Below are 19,795 nucleotides of genomic sequence, written 5' to 3'. Positions count from 1 at the left end.
CTTTCGTCGAATGTATCTACGACCGAAATATTGGAACTGTAAGACTTTTTCGAGCCGATTGAAATCAACGTTAAGCAGTGCAGTGCAGAGCGTGCTTCCTACACATCGCGTGTGGATCCATGAAGGGCAATAAATAGTCATAAGCTTATAAAATAATCTAGAGGCATTAGTAAAATAAACTTAAAGTGGTATGTTATTGTAGAGCCTCAATTGAAAATGTATTTCTACAATTACATGGCCGCGATATTTTACTATTAGACTTGTTCTAGTCCTCTGGTTATTTGAACTGTATACATGTATGTGACAAACTCAAAGTCCTAAACTGTAGCGAGCTATATTGACCACCACGGTGCCAGCTCCCATGCACATTCCTCTCCCATCTCCATTGCAGGTGACTGGCGATATGAAAGCCAACTGGAAAAAATTCAAACAGCTGTGGGACAGCTATGAAATTATCATGAATATTGTGGAAAAGCCAGCTAGAATTAGGGTTACAACTTATATCACTGCCATTGGCAGCGATGCCCTAGATATCCACAATAATCTTCCCTACAAATCAGAGGCAGACAAGCAGGAAATTAAGATTATTTTGAAGCTCTGGGAAGAGCATTATAAAGGTAAAACCAACATCATCTATGAACGGTACCAGTTTAACAACTGTGTATAAGGGGATAAGCGGTTTGACAGATATCTCGTGAAAGTGAGAGAGCTAGCATCAGCATATGTTTTTGGCAATTTGAGGAATTATTTCATCAGAGACCACATAGTCTGCGGAATATCTGATAACACCACGTATGAGGCTGTTGCAAGAATCAAGCCTAACACTCGATAAATGTGTGATGCTCTGTAAAGCTACAGAGGTCACAGTTGCGCAAATGAAATCCTTGAAGCTCACTAAAACAGATTCTGAAGATGTCAAAGCTGTCAGACAGAAACCCCGACCCACAAAGAAAGAATTCACAGACAAAGAGTTCGCCAACAATTGCAGATATTGTGGCAAAAGACATGAGCTGTCAAAACCTAAATGCCCAGCATATGGGAAGACCTGCACAAACTAAATCACTTTTCTCAAAAGTGCAGACACAGTGGATCGAGGCAGAAGTCTACACATAACCCTAAATATAAGGGCATGCCAAAACTGCATGCACTATATGAAGAGAGTTATGATTCTGATTTTGAAGTTGTGACTGTAAAGATGCTTTGTAAAGTTGTTCGCACAATCAAGGACAAAGCTGACAGAAAGTATCGTAATAAGATTATGGCTAAAAATGCAAATAGATTGTGGGGCCACATGCAATGTGCTACCTCTTAATACTTACCAAAAGGCTTAAAGATAAAAGAATCTAAGACAATACTGTCACTATATGACAACCATGCAACCATTCCAGTGGTAGGGACTTGTAATGTGCTACTGGAAAATACAAAGAACAAGCAAAAGTACATTGTGCCCTTTGTGATCATTGAGGACCAAACTGCACACTGATTGGCTCAAGCACTGCTCAACAGCTACAACTGATAAAAGTGCAGCATCCGAATATCGCGGTGGTAAATGAACCACGTGAATCACAAACTACGAACAAAGCAAAAATCTCGTTAGCGTCAAAACCTGATGTCAACAATATGTATCCGGATGTATTTAAGGGACTTGGACACATGCCAGGGACAGTTCACCTTGAACTTAATGAATCAGCGACACCAGCTGTAATGCCACCCAGACGGATGCCAATAGCGATTAAACAAACGCTAAAAGAGGAACTCGATTGTTTGGAAAACGACAAATCATCACGAAAGTTGTTGAATCGACGGGTTGGGTATCCAGTCTAGTGACTGTAAAAAAACCAAGTGGAAAAATACGAGTATATATCAACCCTCAGCATCTGAACAATGCCTTGAAACATGGACACTATCCATTTCCTGTGATCGATGACATCTTGCCACAGATGTCAAATGTAAAGGTCTTCACTAAAGCAGACTGCAGGACAGTTTCTTGCAATGTAGAACTAGACATAGAGTCTAGAGTCCTCCTACCTCACAACCTTCCAGACTCCATGAGGACGATATCAATATAATAGAATGCCATTTGGCATCAGTCCTGTCCCAGAAATCTTCCAGCAGAAGCTAGACCAGAATCTCGAGGGTCTAGATGGAGTCTACAAGATTGCAGATGATATCTTGATCACTGGACGGGGTGAGACAGTTCAAGAGGCCAATCACAATCATGACACAAACTTATGCAAATTCATGCAGAGATGCAGAGAGCGAAACATCAAACTAAACTTTGATAAGTTCGAATACAAGGCCTCCCAAGTGAAATACATGGGACACATACTGTCTAGTGATGGACTCAAAGCCGACCCAAGCAAAGTAGTCACAATCAACGAAATGCAGAAACTGCAGGATGTCGCAGGTGTACAATGATTTGTCGGCATGACAAGTACCTCGCAAAATTCTGGCCAGATCTTTCAGACCTCAGTGAGCCTTTGCGATGGCTTACTCATAAAGACGTGGTCTGGAAATGAACTGAAGAACAAGACAAAGCGTTTGAAGCTATCAAACAACGCTTGACAGATTCTCCGGTGCTCAGGTACTTTGACCACAAACTTGCAACCGAAGGTCAAGGAGATGCTTCGAGCAAGAGTCTTGGGTTCGTCCTTCTCCAACAGGGACAACCAACTGCATACGCGAGCTGAGTGCTCACTCCAACATGATACTCTCAAATCGAAAAGGAGCTGCTTGCTCAAGTCTTTGGAATGGAACAAAATCATCAATATGTACACAGTCGCAAGATCACGCTATGGACAGACCATAAGCCCTTGGTTGCTATACGATGCAAGCTGTTATCTGCAGCACTCAAGCGACTACAATGTCTGCTCATTCGGCTCAACCAATATGACGTCGAAATAAAGTATCAACCAGAAAAAGAAATATATCTAACAGACACCCTCACGCGCGCATACCTCGAAAATGTGAAGAGATCACCGACATAAATTGCAGTGGAATGCATCCACATGGTGGACTTTCTCCCACTCTCCAAACAAGGACTGATTACCATACAACGCGCAACTGCAAGCGACTCCACACGACAACTGGTCATGCAGCAAATCACAATGGGATGGCCAGAAACGACACATGAATGTCCGCCTGAAACACATGCATACTTCAAAGTTCGTGACGAACTCACAACACAGGATGGCATAGTCTTCAAAGGCTATCACTGTGTCATGCCAAAATCCCTGAGATCCGACATTCGTCAACAACTTCATGCTGCTCACACTAGCGTCGAGAGCACTTTTCAACATGCCAGAGAATCCATTTACTGGCCAGGACTGAACAGTGACATAAAAGACTATGTTTCAAAGTGTGAAACATGTAACACCTAAAAATTGAGCCAACCAAAAGAACCATTGATAAGTCACAACCTCCCTCAAAGACCGTAGGAAAAGATTGCTTGTGACATATTCACACTCGATGGCAAAGACTATTTATGCACAGTGGATTACTACTCGGACTATTTCAAGATAGACAATCTGCATGGAAAGAAAGATGCCACTGTCATCGTCAAGAAACATTTCTCTAACCACGGTATTCCAGACAAGGTTCAATCTGACAATGGACCTCCCTTCAACTCACAAAAGTTCACAAACTTTGTCACAGAATATGGATTTGATCATGCAACAAGCTCACCAGAATATCCACAAAGCAACAGAAAGGTTGAGAATGCGGTTAAGCTCGCAAAGCGGTTAATCAGGAAGACAAAGAAAGACTGTGGTGACTTCTACATGAACCTTCTCATCTGGCGAAACACACCAACTGAAGGCCTTAATAGTTCACCAGCACAACGCTTGCTCAGTCGCCACACAAAGACAAACATCCCAATTGCAAATTAACTACTCAAACCAAGAATCATACACGATGTCATCATCAACAAAGAAAGGAACCATGCCAAACAAGCACACTACTACAACAGAGGTTCTACAGCTCTTCCTACACTGCAGGAAGAAGAAACAGTAAGACTCAAACAAAAGCAAGAAAGCAAAGGGTGGCAAAAAGCTCAGGTTCAGAAACAAGTCGGCATTCATTCATATCAGGTCATTACAGAAGATGGCCGTGAGTATCGCAGAAATAGGAAACATCTGAGAAAGAGCGGTGAGCCATTCATCAAAACTCCAGAGATCTCAGTGACACCCACAGATGATCTGTTGCCAACACAGCCAACTAACACGCGAAACAGCACTTCAACGACAACGCGTGAAAACAGGAATATGTTGCCTGATATCTCCCCTCAGAGCACTGATAAAGGGATTAAAGTGATCAGTGCACAGAACACCACTGAAACAATCACTTTGAAGCAAAGCAACAGAATCGACACAACACCAAAATACCTGGAGCACTATGTATAGAAATAAGAAATCCTGGACACTGGACACTTGGATAAAGAATTAATAAGTCAAGAGTTTTGTTGTTGTTTGTTAAACTTGTAGTTGTTTAACACATATATTCATAAGAAGTTAATTACCCATTTATATTGAAGCTAATTTTAATTCATTTTTGTTTCTTATGAAAGGAAAGGTGTAACGAGATAATGTATAGCGCCCTCTAGCTAGGAGGTATCAATATACTGTATAACGGCCTCTAGCTAGGAGGTATAGGGAATATTGAGAGCGAGAGTCTGTGAAGGAATGCCATTTTAAAGCCCCACATGGTTGTCTCAGATCTCCCAAATAAATAGAGTTAAGTTGAACTAAGAGCGTTCATGAGACCATAAAATACAAGGCTCAATGGACCAGATGGTCTTTACCTGTCTGTCACTGTTCGTATGAGTGCAGTCCCACCCAGCTGAACAATGGTGGAGAGGCGTTGGGAGTGGATGATGTGGTAAACCATGGTTGCAGACAGGTCGAGAAGAATGAGGAGAGATAGTTTACCTTTGTCACAGTCTCACAGGATGTCATTTTTGACTTTGATAAGAGCCGTTTCGGTACTGTGGCAGGGGCATTTTTTCCTTTTCAAATATTTAGCCAATTCCCTTTGGGAAGTTACCACTGAATCTGCTTTCACCGCCCTTTCAGACAGTACATTCCAGATCATAATATCTATTCTAAATTTACTATCCATTCATTTTGATTTATGTTGTCTGTTCCTATTTTCTTCTGGATTTACCAGATCTAGTTCATAATCTTCAATGAAGCCATGGCTCAGTGGTAGCACTCTCGCCTCTGAATCTGGAGACTGTGGGTTCAAGTTCCATTCGAGAGACCTGAGCATCCAATCTAAGCTCACACTCTAGTGCCAGTACTGAGGGAGTGCCACACTGTCAGAAATATGGTCTTTCAGATGAGACGTTAAACAAAGGACCCGTCTGTTTTCTCAGGTAGCTGTAAAAGATGTCACAACACTATTTTGAAGAAGAGCAAAGGAGTTCTCCCCAGTGCTGTGGCCAACATTTCTCCTTCAACCAACATCACTAAAAAAAAAAGATTACCTGGGCATTATCACACAGCTGTGTCACACAGCTGTTTGTGGGAACTTGCTGTGCGAAAATTGGCTGCTACATTTAAAAAATAAAACAGTGACTATACTTCAAAAGTACTTCATTGACTGTAAAGTGCTTTAGCATATCCTGAGGTCATGAAAGGCATTATATGAAAGTCTTTTTATTTATTTTCCCTGTACAAGAATACCTTTCCCTTTGCAATAAGACAAATAGTAAACCATTTACCCAGTACGCTTAGATTCCATTTCAGATTCAGGCACACAAGCTGCTTTTCATATCAATGTATGGATATTTGCTAATGGAATCCAAAGCTAATTACAGTTCCGATATTAAAAACTCAGCCAAGGCAGATGGCTACAGAGTAACAGATGGAAAGACCCTGGGCCACAGAATGAAAAGTTGGCTGTGTGCCAATGATTCCTCATGCATCTGAAATGCCAGCTGAAGCATTAGGAGGATTGTGGAGATAGTGGGGCGGGGAGGTTGCGGGGATATGGAGAAGAGGTGCCCTAGGCTGTTGTTGTGTACATCCCAGCAGAGACCTGCTTCTGATGCCGTGTACAAGCTCACCATCAGGCATTCAACCTGAATCTCACGCATTTCAGATACGTTTCATCTCTCGCCCTTCCATACCAAGTTTCCACGCAATTTAAAACGTAAATGTACTACCCATGCTCTCTACCTCTTGCCGCGTGTTCACTGGGTGGCAATACTGGGCTTCAACCACTTACAAATCTATAGGCATCGTTAATGTAGTGGGACACCTCAGATGCTTCACAGAGAGGCTGATTGGACACCAAGTAGGAATTAGGCAAAGCTCAGGGGAGGAGACCAAAGTCAAAGAGGCAGCAAGGTGGAAGAGTTCAGGGAGGTAGCTTCAGTGTCGCCAGCAGTCAAGCAGAATTAGTGTGGGGTGCACAGTAGAGTAGAGGGTGTGAGCTGGATGTAGGGCTGGAGGAAGTAATAGAAGTAGGAGGATTGATGTATTGGAGGAATTTGTCAACATGGACAAGGACCGTGAAATCAATGTGTTGGGAGCCAGAAGGGCTGACAAGAATGAGGGGAACGGGTGAGCAGAACTCGTACAGTATAGGGTCCAGGCGACTGAATGTTGGATGAGTTGAAAGAGAGAATTTAAGAGGCCAGCAAAGTCAACATTGGAAGAACTGATCCGGGAAGTGACATTTTTTTAATTCATGGGCGTCATTGGCAAGGCCGGCTGTTGTGGATGTATATACCCTGTACACTCAATGTACAGTTATATAAGACCAATGAATGTATCTTTACATTGTATACAATATGCCTGTACCATCAGAGGGTGCAACAGGTGGAGACCGAGACGTCACCTGTACACTGCAGGTAACCAGGTATAAAAGAGAGCCCACCTTACTGTAACCTTACTGCAATAAATGGACTAAGGTCACAACAGATCAAGTGCAATACCTTTCCTCGTGGAGTCATTACTAGAGTGCCTGCAAACACCACAATTGGCGATGAGAATACGAATTTCACGCGAAAAATGGCTAACCTTAGCAACTTTCAACAATTTGCTGATGGAGAAGATTGGGATGCCTTTGTGGAAAGGCTAGACCACTACTTCATCGTGAATGACCTGGCTGGAAACACAACGACCTCACTGTCTGATAAGCGCCGAGCCATCCTGCTCAGCAGTTGTGGGCCCACCATTCATGGCCTTGTCAGGGACTTGCTAGCCCCAGAGAAGACGACAATGGAAATGTTTGCAGAGCTCGTAACCCTGTTACAGGAACAGTTTAAGCCAAAAGAGAGCATCCTAACAGCCAGACACTGGTTCTACACACTCCGGTGGCCCGAAGGCCAAGAAATCGCAAAATACACTGCAGACCTGAGACGACTGGCTGCACCGTGTGATTTTGGCAACCACCTCGCCGATGCACTGACAGACATCTGTTATCGGAATCGGCCACGAAGGCCTCCTCCACAGGCTGCTCTCTGCGGACACCACCGTCACCCTGCAGAAAGCAATTAGCATGAGCCAAGCATTCACGGCTTCAGTCTGCGATTCCAAAAGGATAATGACTCAACCCCAGGACTCCAACACGGCAATTACAGTGAACCGAAAGGCGCCTTTCAGAGGCAAGACTGTGACCCCGAGCCCCGCAATCCTGAGTCCGTCGCAGGGGTCCAACCCGCCAGCCCCATGTTGATGGAGAAGATTGGGATGCCTTTGTGGAAAGGCTAGAACACTACTTCATTGCGAATGACCTGGCTGTGTGGAGGAAATCACAGAGCAGATACATACTTGCAAGGGCTGTAACACCAAAGGCCATCTAGAGCGAATGTGTAAAATAAATTTTACTCACCGAGTCGCTGAAGAGTTGGCCGATCACCTGGGATCCAGTGCTGATGAAGACGAAGAGAGAGTCCAGGAGGCAGCTCAGCCCCAGGAAGAGGTGTACGGAGTGTTTACCTGCTCCACCGAGAGTTCACCATTGAAGATAGAAGTTGAAATCAACGGTGTTCCAGTCTCGAACCAGGCGGCCTTCGAGAAACTCTGGGACAATCCTATCGAACAACCCAAAATGCTACCAATCCAGGTGAAGCTGCTCACTTACACAAACGACACCATCCCAGTCATTGGCAGCGTGGATGTCCAGGTGTCCTACGGCGGCGCGATGCACAAGCTACCTTTGTGGATCGTTGCTGGTGACGGTCCAACTCTGCTAGGAAGAAGTTGGATGAAGCAAATCCAAATCTGTTGGAGCTGGGAAAGCCTCCAGGCCCCGGCGATTGACGTCCTAGGCGGCCCCAAATTTGGATCCATCGCAGCATCTGAAAATCCTACCGTCCAACTCGACTGCGTGGCGAAGACACAGACTGCAATACACAACGGTGAGATGATCCAAGCCGGACGTGGCAGGACTCAGAAGGGAGAAGATCGATGCAGAAGGTATTTCCCCGGCTTCAGTGACAGACCCTGGGGAGAGAAGGATCACCACAGCCTACCTCGAGGAGAGTGAAAAGATGGCCCCCACACTGTTATATATGTGGACTTGTATTTACTCTGTACAGCCACCAGAGGGCCCATTCCTCGAAGTCCCAAGTGATCCCATAATCCCTTGGAAGCACAGGTATTTAAGAAGGCTTCACAGGTTGGAGAGGCACTCCGGAGACCTGCAATAAAAGACAAAGGTCACACTTTACTTTGAGCTCAGTCTGTTCAGAGTGTTCAGTCTGACTCTTTCTCCATACACTACAACTGGCGACGAGATACAGATAGCGAACCCAAAGATGCAGAGAACAGTGGGCATCCTGGAGAAATTGTAGCGTCCCTTCCTCCAGCTTGGGTGGAATCATCTAATAACACAGAGCTGAGGCACTCCTACTCCCGATTGCGTACTTACCAGCTGAACCATTGGGGTTCCTGTTAGCACATCGACAGGTGGGTGTGACTGCTACAGAGGGAAATACACTGGGGGTAATTTTAACTTTGGGTGATGGTGTACAATGGGCGATATTGAATTAGGCGCCCGTTATACATCCACCAGATTTTCTTTTCCATTGAAGTTAACGGAAGGGAAGATCGGGCGGGGTGTGTACAATGCACGCCAATTCAAAATCGCCCATTTTACACCACCACCCAAAGGTAAAGTGAACCCCGTTATCTTCATAGAACAACAGGGGCATTAGGAAGTGATGCACTTCACATTACCACAAAGACAGACTCTTACACTCCGAGATCCGAGGGCTGATTTTCTGAGTGCACACTAGCTTCGGAGAGCCTCACGGGTATTGGATGGACAATCATGGGCAGCACTCCTGGACTTCCCGACATGTGAGGCTGGCAGCCGAGGCTCCTCACCGGCCGTGCACAGTCGTAAAATCAGCCCTCTGAACTTCATTTAGAGGTTTTAAGGTTGGTTTCCGGGATCACTATCTTTTTTCCTCGAAGAAACAATTACAGCTTGGGGATGGGATTCCAGCTCAGGGTTTCAATTGCCAGCAAAAAATATATATAATTATTGGTGCCATGGTGTGTTTGTTATATTTATTCCAAGTTAAATGGGTCTCACCACACTTTCTGTCACAGTCGGATAGCCACAGAGTGAGTCACCACCTTAAGGGAAGGAGGGAATTTGTGTGAAATAAATCAAAGTACACAGTAGGTATTTTCAATGAAAAAGCATTTAGTTACTCACTGTTATCCACATTGTTCGCATGCCAGACACGAGACTCCCAAAGCAAGTAATCTACTTGGAACTCCTTCACGGCAAACGAGCCAAAGGTGGGCAACGGAAACGTTACAAGGACACCCTCAAGGCCTCCCTGATAAACTGCGACATCCCCACTGACACCTGGGAGTCCCTGGCCAAAGATCGCCCTAAGTGGAGTAAATGCATCTGGGAGGGTGCTGAGCACCTTGAGTCTCAACACCGAGAGCATGCAGAAATCAAGTGCAGGCAGTGGAAAGAGCGTGCGGCAAACCAGTCCCACCCACCCCTTCCTTCAACGACTATCTGTCCAACCTGTGACAGAGTCTGTGGCTCTCATATTGGACTGTTGAGCCACCAAAGAACTCACTTCAGGAGTGGAAACAAGTCTTCCTCAATTCCGAGGGACTGCCTATGATGATGATGATGTTATCTACAAAGAGTACGAAAAGTAATGTGCCTTAACTAGATTGAGATTGAAAACTGGAATTCCTTTTTGTAGAGTTCTCAACTCTAGAACATATTCACACGAGGCATATACTGCAGACAAGGTCACTCATGACCTGCACCTTTATTCCCCATTCCAAGGAGTGCTGAGCCTGCGTGGAACCTCCCTTTAAGTACCTGGCTGACCAGGTAAGGCGTGTCTCCCACAAGTTCACCCCCTGTGGTCAAAGTGTGTATTTCACAGTTGTATACAGTGTACAGTGTTGTTACATATTGGTTACAGTTATGTGAAGGTTACAAACATGACATCACCTCCCCTCCAATGTCTTTGGGTCAAAGATTGAGTCTTTCAGGCGGTCGACACTCTCTCATGGAGCGCCGCAGTTGTGGCTCTGGTGGTTGAGCCGTGACATGCATCTCTGTCGCCTGAGTTGGTTCCGACCTGTCCGGGCTGGCCGCAGGGACTGTGCATGCTGTTGACTGTCCTTGTTGCTCGTTCACTGGCAGTGGTGTGGTTGACATCCCATGGTCTATTTCAGGTTCCTCAGTGTCCATGCTGAGCCTCTTCTTTACTTGGTCCAGATGTTTGCGGCATTTCTGCCCATTGTTTAGTCTGACCACTATGACCCTATTTCCCTCTTTACCAATTACGGTGCCCTCAAGCCACTTGGGTCCTAGTGCATGGTTAAGCACAAACACAGGGTCATCCATTTCTATATACCTCCCCCTTGAGTTTCGATCATGGCACTCGGTTTGGGACTGCCGCTTGCCCTCAACAATGTCTGCCAGGCTTGGGTGAATGAGGGACAACCGCATTTTGAGCGTGCGTTTCATGAGGAGTTCCGCTGGTTGGATTCCCGTGAGCGAGTGCGGGTGGGACCTATAGGCCAGCAGGAGGCATGATAGGCGGTACAGAAGAGAGAGTCCCTGGATACGGAGCATGCCTTGTTTTATGACTTGGACCGCACGTTCTGCCTGGCCATTGGAAGCCGGCTTGAACGGTGCCGTCCGGAAGTGTTTAATGCCATTACCCGACATAAACTCCTGGAATTCATGGCTGGTGAAACACGAGCCATTGTCGCTGACCAGAATGTCCGGCAAGCCGTGGGTCGCGAAAACTGTGCGCAGACTCTCCACGATGATGGATGTCGTGACGAGTTTAATATGATGCACTCGATCCATTTCAATTATGCATCGACTACAATCAAGAACATTTTTCCCATGAACGGCCCCGCATAGTCCACGTGGATGCGTGACCATGGCCTGGTGGGCCAGGGCCACGGGCTGAGCGGGGCCTCCCTGGGGGCATTGCTCAGCTGGGCACACGTTGTGCACCTGCGAACCCAGTGTTCCAGGTCTGAGTCAATCCCCAGCCACCATACATGTGACCAGGCAATGGCCTTCATTAGCACAATGCCAGGATGCTCGCTGTGGCGTTCCCTAATGAATGCTTCCCTTCCTTTCTGGGGCATGACCACCCGGCTGCCCCATAGTAGGCAGTCGGCTTGGATGGAGAGCTCATCCATCCGTCTCTGAAACGGTCTGACCTCCTCGGGGCACGCCCCATGTGCGGGCGCCCAATCCCCAGTCAGGACACATTTCTTTATCATGGATAGGCCATGACCATCTCAGCGCTTTGCTCCGCTGCCCCCTCGGTGGTGGCCAGCGGAAGCCTGCTGAGCGCATCAGCGCAATTTTCAGTGCCTGGCCGATGCCGTATGGTGTAGTCATACGCAGCCAGCGTGAGAGCCCATCGCTGTATGCGAGCTGACGCATTGACATTGACAGCTTTGCTGTCGGAAACAGGGATGTTAACGGCTTGTGATCCGTTTCTAACTCGAACGGTCTGCCGAAAAGATACTGGTGCATCTTTTTCACACCGTAAACGCAAGCAAGTGCTTCCTTTTCGACCATGCCGTACCCACGCTCTGCCTGGGAGAGCGACCTGGAGGCATAAGCCATCGGTTGTAGTCGACCGTCGTCATTTCCCTGCTGCAACACACACCCAACCCCGTATGATGATGCATCGCATGTTAAAACTAGTTTTTTACAGGGGTCATACAAAGTCAACAGTTTGTTAGAACAAAGCAGGATCCGCGCCCTGTTGAAAGCCCGTTCCTGACAGTCCCCCCAGAACCAGTCACAACCCTTACGCAGGAGCACATGTAACGGCTCCAACAATGTGCTTAAGTTAGGCAGGAAGTTCCCGAAATAGTTCAAAAGTCCCAGGAACGATCACAACTCCGATGTGTTGCCAGGCCGGGGCGCACGACGGATCGCCTCCATTTTGGATTCCATAGGCCGGATCCCGACTGTGGCAACGCTCCTGCCCAAAAACTCAACCGCTGGGGCCAAAAACACACACTTGGCCTTTTTCAGCCGCAGGCCTACCCAGTCCAGTTGGCATAGCACCTCCTCCAGGTTGTGGAGGTGTTCCTCGGTGTCTAGACCCGTTATTAGGATGTCGTCTTGGAATACGATTGTGCCGGAAATGGATTTGAGAAAGCTTTCCATGTTCCTCTGGAAGATTGCGGCCGCTGAACGAATGCCAAACAGACACCTGTTGTAGATGAATAGTCCCTTGTGCGTAGTAATGGTGGTCAGAAGCTTGGATTCTTTAGCCAGCTCCTGAGTCATGTAGGCCGAAGTGAGGTCCAACTTAGTGAACAGCTTGCCACCTGCCAACATGGCAAAAAGGTCCTCTGCTCTCGGGAGCGGGTATTGGTCCTGCAGCGACACTCAGTTGATGGTGGCTTTGTAGTCACTGCAGATCCTGACCAAGCTATCCGCTTTAAGGACAGGATGGGACTTGCCCAGTCACTGAATTCAATGGGCAAAATTATGCCCTCTCTGAGCAGCCTGTCCAATTCACTCTCAATTTTCTCACGCATCACATACGGCACCGCTCTGGCTTTGTGGTGCACTGGCCTGGCATCCGGGGTAATGTGTATCACTACTTTGGTGCCCTTGAACGTTCCGACACCGGGTTGAAACAGTGACCCGAATTTTTGTAGGACCTGCGAGCATGAACTTCGCTCCACAGACGAAATGGCGTGCATATCTCCCCATATCCAGTTCATCTCGGCTAGCCAGCCATTTCCCGAAACAATTCAGAGTGGCAGGCGGTTCTGTGATCCATTGTGTGTTACCACCAGGTTTGCACTGCCCAGCATTGGGATGATTTCTTTGGTGTATGTGCGTAGCTGCGTGTCAATGCGTTCCAGTTTGGGCCTGATAGCTCTGTGTGGCCATAGTCTCTCAAATTGTTGGACGCTCATAAGGGACTGGCTGGCTCCCGTATCCAGCTCCATGCCATTCAATAAAACTTTCATCATCATGGGTGGCATTTTAGTGTATGAGCTGCGGACGTCAGCCACATGAACCCTCTGAACCTCAGCATCCATGGCTTGGCCCCAGACATCATCCTGCATTGCAGATCCCTCGTCTGATTCCTCTGTTTCATAGATTAGCCTCGCTGCAGCCTTTTTGCGCATTCTAGCCAAATGTCCTCTGGCATTACAATTCCTGCAGGTGAACTGCTGGAACTTGCAGCTTTTAGCTGTATGTCTACCCCGGCATCTCCAGCATGAGCTGAGATTGTTGTTCACAAAGAGGCTGTTACCAGGCATTCCGTTCTGATTGTCCCCTTGGTTGTTTCTAAGCCTTCTGGTGGTGGGTGTCAATGGTTCCATTAAGGGACGCATTGTTCCTCTTGATGGCGTGAACTGCCGATCCTCCTGCCATTGTCTCTGTTGCTGTCCCACCCTAGAGCCTGTTGCTGCCTGGGCGGTGTCGAATTACCCTTGCCTGCCAGCCTGGGTGGTGCCGAATTGCCTTTGCCTGTCTGCGGGGTTCTGTATCACTTTTACACCATTAACTCCCTGGTTAACTGCAACATTAAAACCAGGGCTGCTTGTGTAGATTATCTTGGTCTCCTCTTCCCCCGGCAAGAAGGTCTGAGCTATCAAAGTTGCCCTTTCCAAGGTCAAGTCCTTGTCCTCAATGAGCTTCCTGAAAATACCGGCATGACTAATGCCCTCAATGAAAAAATCCCTTAACATCTCCCCCCTGCAGGTGTCTGTGAACTTACAGAAGCTGGCCAAGCGCCTCAGGTCTGCAACGAAGTCCGAGATGTCTTGCCCTTCCCGACGCCGGTGTGTGTAGAACCGGTGCCGGGCCATGTGTACGCTGCTCGCCGATTTCAGATGTTCGCTGATCAGCTGGCTGAGCTCTTCGAAGGACTTGTCAGCTGGCTTGAGAGGTGAAAGCAGGTCTTTCATCAGCGCGTACGTTTTTGTCCCGCAGCTTATCAGTAGATGCGCCCTTCGCTTGTCAGCCACTTCCACTCCCAGCCAGTCCTTTGTGACAAAGGTCTGCTGGAGTCACTCCACAAAATCGTCCCAGTCCTCACCCACACAGTAACGTTCCTCTGTGCTACCGGTGGCCATCCTTGTGGTTCAGTGATTCCCGTTTCTCATCGCCAGATGTAGAGTTCTCAACTCTAGAACATATTCACACAAGGCATATACTGCAGACAAGGTCACTCATGACCTGCACCTTTATTCCCCGTTCCAAGGAGTGCTGAGCCTGCGTGGAACCTCCCTTTAAGTACCTGGCTGACCAGGTAAGGAGTGTCTCCCACAAGTTCACCCCCTGTGGTCAAGGTGTGTATTTCACAGTTGTATACAGTGTACAGTGTTGTTACATATTGGTTACAGTTATGTGAAGGTTATAAACATGACACTTTTTTATTATTTTTGCCTGGAGTTTCTCCTCCTCCTCTCCTGGAGGTCTTGATTCCCTCACTGCGGTAGCAGTTACCCTCTGGGACTTTGCCCAAATGGTCATTATTACACATGTGTGATCCTGGACAGTGAGTTCCATGAGACACTTTGACGAAGTACACAGGGGGCAGTTACACAACTGTTATATATGTGGACTTGTATTTACTCTGTACAGCCACCAGAGGGCTCATTCCCCAGAGTCCCAAGGGATCCCATAATCCCTTGGGAGCACAGGTATTTAAGAAGGCTTCACAGGTTGGACAGGCACTATGGAGACCTGCAATAAAAGACTAAGGTCATACTTTACTTTGAGCTCACAGTGTTCAGTCTGACACTTTCTCCATACACAACAGCTGGCGACAAGATACAGATAGCGAACCCAAAGATGCAGAGATCAGTGGGCATCCTGGAGAAATTTTCGGAGGGAGATATTTGGGAAACTTTTGTGGAGCGACTCGATCAATACTTCGTGGCCAATGAGCTAGATGGGGAAGAGAGCGCTGCCAAATGTAGAGCGATCCTCCTCACCGTCTGTGGGGCACCAACGTATGGCCTCATGAAGAATCTGCTCACTCCAGCGAAACCCACAAAGAAATCGTACGACAATTTGTGCACACGGGTCCGAGAGCATTTGAACCCGAAGGAAAGCATTCTGATGGCGAGGTACCGGTTCTACACCTACAAAAGGTCTGAAGATCAGGAAGTGGAGAGTTAAATTGCTGAGCTGAGACACCTTGCAGGACATTGCGAATTTGAAGGACATTTGGAGCACATGCTCAGAGACTTTTTTGTACTTGGCATTGGCCACGAAACCATACTTTGCAAACTTTTGACTGTAGAGACCCCAACTTTGAGTAAGGCCATGGCGATAGCCCAGGTGTTCATTGCCACCAGTGACAATACTAACCAAATCTTTCAGCACACAATGCTGCTACAAGTACTGTGAACAAAGTGATATTGTTTTCGAATCGTAATGTACAGGGCAGGTCACACATACCTGCAGCTACATGTCTGCAGATGTCTCAAAGTCCACCATCAAGGATGATGAATGCAAAGCCATTAACACCTTGTTGGCGCTGCGGGGGTGATCATCATTTCCATTCATGCCGATTCAAAGGATACGTTTGCAAGGGCTGTGGAACAATGGGACACCTCCAATGAGTGTGCAGGCGAGCTGCTTAGCCTGTTAAACCTGCAAACCACCACGTTGCAGAGAAGGACAGATCCACGGAGAATCACTACAAACCAGAGCCTCAGATAGAGTGGGCAGAGGTACATGGGGTGCACATATTCACCACGAATTGTCCCCCGATAATGCTGAATGTTGAATTAAATGGACTCCTGGTGTCAATGGAGCTGGGCACGTGCACGAGCCAGTCCATCATGGCAAAAAGACTTTCGAAAGGTTGTGGTGCAACAAGGCCTCAAGGCCAGTCTTAACTCCAGTTCGCATGAGACTAAGAACTTACACTAAAGAATTGATTCCTGTAATCAGCAGTGCTACCATAAAGGTCTCCTATGATGGAGCGGTTCATAAGCTACCACTCTGGGTGCTACCGGGTAATGGTCCCACACTGCTCAGCAAGAGCTGGCTGGAAAAGATATGCTGGAACTGGGACAACGTCCGAGCACTATCGCCCGCTGACGACACTTCATGTGCCCAGGTCTTAAATAAATTTTCTTCGCTGTTCGAACTAGGCATCGGGAAATTCCAAGGAGCAAAAGTGCAGATCCACCTAATTCCGGGGGCGCGACCCATCCATCACAAGGCGAGAGCAGTACCGTACATGATGAGAGAAAGGGTAGAGATTGAGCTAGACCGGCTGCAACGAGAGGGCATCATTTCACCGAACGAGTTCAGCGAGTGGGCCAGTCCTATTGTCCCAGTCCTCAAGGGAGATGGCACCGTCAGAATCTGTGGCGATTACAAAGTAACTATCAATCGTTTCTCCCTGCAGGACCAATACCCATGACCAAAAGCCGACGACCTCTTTGCAACGCTGGCTGGAGGAAAGACGTTCACGAAGCTGATGCAGAAACTGGAGGAATCATCGAAGGCCCTCACCTGCATCAACACGCACAAAGGTCTTTTTATTTACAACAGATGCCTGTTTGGAATCCGATCAGTGGCAGCGATATTCCAGAGAAACATGGAAAGTTTACTGAAGTCGGTCCCGCACACCGTGGTCTTCTAGGACGACATCTTGGTCACAGGTCGGAACACAGTCGAGCACCTGCAGAACCTGGAGGAGGTTCTTAGTCGACTCAACCGCGTGGGGCTCAGGTTAAAACGCTCGAAGTGCGTTTTCCTGGCGCCTGAAGTGGAATTCCTGGGAAGGTGGATTGCGGCGGACGGCATCAGGCCCACCAACGCGAAGACGGAGGCAATCGAGAACGCACCGAAGCCACAGAACGTGACAGAGCTGCGGTCATTTCTGGGACTCTTGAACTACTTTGGTAACTTCTTACCCATCTCAGCACCCTGCTAGAACCACTACATGTCTTACTACGAAAATGGGGCGAATGGGTTTGGGGCAAAAGCCAAGAAAATGCCTTTGTAAAAGCGAGAAAATTGTTATGCTCAAACAAATTGCTTCTGTTGTATGATCCATGTAAGCATTTGGTACTAGCATGGGATGCATCGTCATATGGCGTCGGGTGTGTATTGCAACAAGCTAATGATTTCGGGAAACTGCAACCGGTTGCTTATGCATCCAGGAATCTGTCTAAGGCTGAGAGAGCCGACAGCATGATTGAAAAACAAACATTAGCGTGTGTCTATGGGGTAAAGAAAATGCATCAATACCTGTTAGGGAGGTGTTACTACAGTTGTACAGGGCCTTGGTGAGGCCATACCTGGAGTATTGTGTACAGTTTTGGTCTCCTAACTTGAGGAAGGACATTCTTGCTATTGAGGGAGTGCAGCGAAGGTTCACCTGACTGATTCCCGGGATGGCGGGACTGACCTATCAAGAAAGACTGGATCAACTGGGCTTGTATTCACTGGAGTTCAGAAGAATGAGAGGGGACCTCATAGAAACGTTTAAAATTCTGATGGGTTTAGACAGGTTAGATGCAGGAAGAATGTTCCCAATGTTGGGGAAGTCCAGAACCAGGGGTCACAGTATAAGGATAAGGGGTAAGCCATTTAGGACCGAGATGAGGAGAATCTTCTTCACCCAGAGAGTGGTGAACCTGTGGAATTCTCTACCTCAGAAAGTTGTTGAGGTCAATTCACTAAATATATTCAAAAGGGAGTTAGATGAAGTCCTTACTACTAGGGGGATCAAGGGGTATGGCGAGAAAGCAGGGAGGGGGTACTGAAGTTGTATGTTCAGCCATGAACCATTGAATGGCGGTGCAGGCTAGAAGGGCCGAATGGCCTACTCCTGCACCTATTTTCTATGTTTCTATGTTTCTATGCTGAGTTCAAAGAATTCATGACCCGTAACGCGATCAAACATGTCACATCTGCCCCGTTTAAACCAGTGTCCAATGGTCAGGCAGAGAGAGCAGTGCAAACCATCAAGCAAGGCTTGAAGAGGGTAACTGAAGGCTCACTGCAGATTCACCTATCCCGAGTCCTGCTTAGCTACCGCACGAGACTACACTCACTCACTGGGATCCCACCTGCTGAACTGCTCATGGAAAGAACACTTAAGACAAGGCTCTCGTTAGTTCACCCCGATCTACATGAACAGGTAGCGAGCAGGCGGCTTCAACAAAGTGCATATCATGATAGCGCAAATGTGTCACATGAGATTGAAGTCAATGATCCTGTATTTGTATTAAATTATGGACAAGATCCCAAGTGGCTTCCTGGCACTGTTGTGGCCAAAGGGGAGAGCAGGGTGTTTCAGGTCAAACTTTCAAATGGACTCATTCACCGGAAACACTTGGACCAATCAAACTCAGATTCACGGACTACCCTGAGCAACCCAACTTGGACCCTCCCTTTTTTGATCCCCCGACACACACACCAGTGGCAACCGACAGCACAGTTGACCACGAAGCAGAACCCATCATCCACAGCAGTCCTGCAGGGCCCAACATATCAGGCAGCCCAGCAAGGCCAGCTGCACATCAGCCCAGCGAGGGCCCAACAAATGATTCAACAATACCAGCTTTCACACCAAGACGATCAACTAGGGCAAGAAGGGCCCCAGATCGACTCACATTGTAAATAGTTACACTATTGACTTTGGGGGGGGGGGGGGGAGTGTTGTTATATACGTGGACTTGTATTTACTCTGTACAGCCACCAGAGGGCGCATTCCACGGAGTCCCAAGGGATCCCATAATCCCTTGGGAACACAGATATTTAAGAAAGCTTCACAGGTTGGAGTGGCACTCTGGAGACCTGTTGTAAAAGACTAAAGTCACACTTTACTTTGAGCTCACAGTGTTCAGTCTGACTCTTTCTCCATACACTACACGCACCATGAGGTGAAGTGCCTGAAATCAAGATGGCCTCGACTAGACCACGAGGGGCAGCGTTGAGGGAGCAACACGTGATGCCGAGCAGCGAACCGGATTGGGGTAAAGATTGCAAGGCCCTCTTAAAGGAGACCGGCAACCCAGAACAATTAAAGGGACAGTTCCACTTTTTGTACAGAGATGCCGATGATACTAATGTAAGACATGTAATTAACAAATGCAAGTATTTAACTGTACCGTTGAGCAGCGATGCCGGTAGGATATGCGGATAAGATGTAATTGATGAACACAAGTATCTAAATGTAACATTGTACAGCGATACAAGGAAAATATGTAATTGAGCATAAAGATGTAATTGACAAACATGAACTCGTACCTGAAAGCGATCGGAGCCAATGTATCATGAATGTAAACGATGAAATAATGTGTGATGCTTGGTTCAA

This window comes from Pristiophorus japonicus, chromosome 20, assembly GCF_044704955.1.
Source record: "Pristiophorus japonicus isolate sPriJap1 chromosome 20, sPriJap1.hap1, whole genome shotgun sequence".
Lineage (NCBI taxonomy): Eukaryota > Metazoa > Chordata > Chondrichthyes > Pristiophoridae > Pristiophorus > Pristiophorus japonicus.
Note: the sequence above shows the minus strand (reverse complement) of the source record.